This window comes from Aplysia californica, unplaced genomic scaffold, assembly GCF_000002075.1.
Source record: "Aplysia californica isolate F4 #8 unplaced genomic scaffold, AplCal3.0 scaffold01084, whole genome shotgun sequence".
Taxonomy (NCBI): domain Eukaryota; kingdom Metazoa; phylum Mollusca; class Gastropoda; order Aplysiida; family Aplysiidae; genus Aplysia; species Aplysia californica.
The window spans coordinates 127,809-132,380 of record NW_004798354.1 but is presented as its reverse complement, the minus strand read 5'-3'; positions in this window follow the sequence as shown (position 1 = coordinate 132,380).

Below are 4,572 nucleotides of genomic sequence, written 5' to 3'. Positions count from 1 at the left end.
CTTTCTTACTTCTGCTTATGAAAACAAAGACAACCAGGTCTTCATTTCTATTCGCTTACTACTGAGTTTATTTGAAGTCCCATGCTACAACGTTTCTCAATAGAAAACATACGTGATTTTACGCCTCCATTGACACAACTCAGGTCATTAAGGAGGTAGGCTTCCGACCTTGCCTGTTAGGGCCAACCAAGGCGGAGATGGATACAACGTCTCAACAGAAAGACCAAGATACTCGATAATAAATTTTCTCCGCAATCCGGAATAGAACTCAGGTCAGCTGTGTGCGACAGCAAAGCGACTAACCTCTACACCACAGACACCGTTCATTTCTCAAGAGAGAATGCTTCTTTTGTGAAAATGATTGCTGGGCTTTCAGAACTCATCATGTGAAAACGTCTGTTTAACTTTATTTCTGAAGTACAGGTAATTCCCTATATTCTAATACAAAACGTAACAAACTAGGTTCTATTTCAAAGCCGAACCTACAGCAAAAGCGAACAAGTAATTAATAATCAGTAATGATAAACATGAATGTATAATTAATTCATCCAATACACAAAGGAATCATCTAAATTAGAATGTCTGCATAAGTGGCAACCTCGAGCAAACAATTTGATAATGAAAAACAAGCTCTAAAGAGGACAAAATATTCGAACCTAAAGTGAAAGAAAGCTTGGCAGTCACAAGCCATGATGCATGTTGTAACTGTATCAACAACAATGAAAAAGACAATTGTTTAGACAATGAAAAATCCAAATCTACATTATCAACATGATATATTTGTGTATACTGAAATAAGAACACATCAATGTATAGATACTCACGATGAAAACACTGGGTATTAAGAAGGTTGTTATTATGTAAAATTTCAAAGCAGAAAATGTTATTGAAATAAATTATGTTTTGTGTTTCCACCAACACAAAAAGAGAGACAAGGAGGAATGTTTCTTTCACAATGTTTGTTCACACAAATCTATGCCATGCAAAAGATTCAGTTAGTTTGTAAGACAAAATAATGTAAAATATTTTCTGTGGGTGGAGCAAAGATCAGGAAACTAGCTGGAGGGGGTGAGAGGAAGCTCCAAACCTTCAGCGATGCACGCTTAAAATAGATTTTGGTCCTGAGGTGCTTTAAATTTGTCACCAAGGAGGAATTGTACGTCAGGGAATGCAAACATTTTTTCAACAGGTTTAGTGGATCCGAATAATTGGAACCCAAGAACAGAATTTGAATTAGAATACCCAGAAAGCCAGTGCTACTGAACCACGATGCTCAGAGAAGCCAGAGAAAGCCAAGAATATGACTGACAAGAGGGAAAGTCAAATGCCCCTGACCTCTGCAGAACTTTGACAAAGACATATCTAAATAAAATGGTGCAAAGATGAGTCATTCTTGAGTTTGGCCGAGTAGGACACTTTATGTGTAGCATAAGATCCCAGCAAAAAGACTGAAATTCCCGATTGTCGATAAACTTAATGCCCCCCTCCACCCCCCCCCTTTCAAAACAATTTCCGTCGCAAGGTAGGGCGAGAAATCTATCATTACCTCATAGACACAAAATACTTAAACCTCATTCAGATTGTAGAAATCGGCCACGACAAAGAACTTGCAGTCATGTTGGTATGATATGGTGTGGTGTGGTGTGGTGTGGTGTGGTGTGGTGTGGTGTGGTGTGGTGTGGTGTGGTGTGGTGTGGTATGGTATGGTATGGTATGGTATGGTATGGTATGGTATGGTATGGTATGGTATGGTATGGTATGGTATGGTATGGTAAGGCATAATACTGTGAATCTGTGACAGCACTACTGGATGTTGGAAACAACATGCAACATCTGGTCGCCGAGGACAAGGCCAAAAACTATATCCAGTCCAGCATGACACCCTGCCTCTGACTAAACCAGACAAACCCTTTTCAAACATCGGACAATGAAGAATGTTCTTCCACTGCTTCCCATTTCCGTGTCCCCAAAGGGGGGAGGAGGTTGATCAATGTTCCCGGATATACTTCAGTTCCGAAAATGTGACAAGTATGTCAGCCCCATAATGTATTCAAAAGTACCATCGTTGAGCAATTTTGTTTTCAGGTACACAAAAAAAGTTTGCTTGAAAGTGCTATGGGATTTGAGTCAAAATAAAGATAATTACATTAGACAATCATTTATTGTAGATAGATAGATAGATAGATAGATAGATAGATAGATAGATAGATAGATAGATAGATTGATAGATAGATAGATAACTGGTAATTTAGTGCATGTAATGAGCAAGCAAGGTAAAACCAAGAAAGGAACGAAAAGTGACAACTGCCTAGACGCATCCTTCAGCTACCCGCAGAGTCATGATGGGAAAGTACTCGTTAGAATTAGAACTTAACTGAAGGTGTTTTAATAATTTAAAAAAAACCCAGAGGATTCAACTTAAACGAGTCTAGCATATTGAAAAATAGTCAAATAAATTTTCTTCGCCACGAGAAGTACACTTTAGTTAAGAAATCAATGACGAAGTGGAGCAAGGGAAATCAAAACTAGTAGGTATAAGAAACAACAGAGGGAGGGGAAAGATGATTATAGAACATGTTCGTGACGGCCCCCGACCACAGTTCAAAGTAACTAATTGTGCCACAACTCGGTTGAATAAGATTTAATTCAACGTCTCACGCATGCCCGCAGACAATAATTCTTTGATAATATACACCTAACATAAACTCGAAATCTGACTAAGAATTCATACACAAATTGACAATTACTGCAGCAGCTGATGGCACTTGCTGATAGAAGAAAAAGAAAAATAGTTACTTAAAAGGTGTTAAGATCTCTGTCAGTCTGTCTGTCTGTCTGTCTGTCTGTCTGTCTGTCTGTCTGTCTGTCTGTCTGTCTGCCAAAACGTAACAAAGTCCACATTATACATTTATTTTTACTTTTAGGATACGAATACAGTGATATTGAACGCCGTACACTTAACACTTAATGGCATATGAGGATAATGATATATTGATGATGGTGATGAAAATGACGATTATAGAAACACGCGCTTTCCCTCCCTCCACCCCTCTCTCTTCCTCTGGCTCTCTCCCTCTTCCTCTGTCTCTCTCTCTCTCTCTCTCTCTCTCTCTCTCTCTCTCTCTCTCTCTCTCTCATAATTTGCCCTGCGTGATCTAGCTATAGACTAAAGTGTTCTGGGCGAAATGTCAGGTAAAAATGTCTCTCACGCCTTCATTTTTATTAGTGGTTCTTCCAGCAAGATCCCAAGTCATAATCGATCACGAGAATGACACTTCAGTAAGATTTTGGACAACACATTACCTGCCTATTATGGTGTTATAAAGAATGCATAAGCCAAATAGCAATCAAATTTAACTCCCTGCGTTTTGGACTGAAAGCCCACTTGCTTGGTTTGCCCTGGCTAGGCTCAATTTTTTTTCTTTGCGACATTATCAACGACGAGGCAATTTAAAGTACTAGATCTACCATGTTGTATCAGCACTCGACAACGCTACGGCATATAGATCTAGAGCCCCTTCCATCTTAACGATCCAACCGGACGCGGAGAAATATTCTGACATTAAAAACTTTCTTACTTCTGCTTACGGTTGATCAGACAATAAGAGAACACGCACAACTGAAGTGCGCAGCGGAAAAAAGTCGTGCCCTCTTCTTTATTTCCTATCGCTGATTTCCCTGACACGACCAGACGTGAGGGGTCGTGAGGATCCATTTTTAACATTTAACAAAATCAATTCATGCTAACATGATTGATACAGTTCAACCAAGTGCAATGTGGATGGAAAATGGTGAAATGGTATGGGTTTAACGCCTCTGTTAACACTATTAGGTTATTTAAGGGGCGGGACCTCCTAATTTAACGTCCGTCTCCGATAGGACCGAGCCAAGTGGAAAGTTTGAGTAAAGGTGTCTTTCCCAAGGACACAACGTCGGACCGAGCTGAGGCTCGAAACCCTGAACCCGCACTCTCACGATTACGTGTCCGGTAGCCTAACCACTATGCTACCGACGCCACTGCAATGTGGGGCCGATGCGTAAAATACCAAACAATTAAAGTAAAAAATTTAAACGAGGAAATGATTTCTTAATGAATTATTAGCTTTTTTGTGTGTTTCAGATATATAACGCAAAACATTCATGTCCGGGAACGAATTTTTGCATAATCAGCGGCTAACAAGAATTATTACCAAGACATTCCGACAAAATTGCTGCACGGGTTGCCCGCAACTAACCGCTGGTAACACGCGTTAACTTCGGACGATTCCGAACTAAACAAAAGACTCTTCTCATGGCGGGCATCTGCAGGTTAACCTGTAGCAGAAAACCTGCCGCACTACAGCCGCACACTAAGGCCCTGGCCACACTGCAAGCAGAGCGGGCACAGTAGAGCAGAGCAGTGGAAGTTAATGAAAAGACAAAGACATGAGTGGTGGTGCGACTAGAGGCGAGTCAAGTCCAAAGATGCTGGTTTATATTGTCGCTTGCTTAGCTTGAAATTTTCTCACGTCTGCACGCACCTTGTTGTTAAGTGTAAAAAAAAAAGATTAAAATCAAAGAGAGACGAGGGAA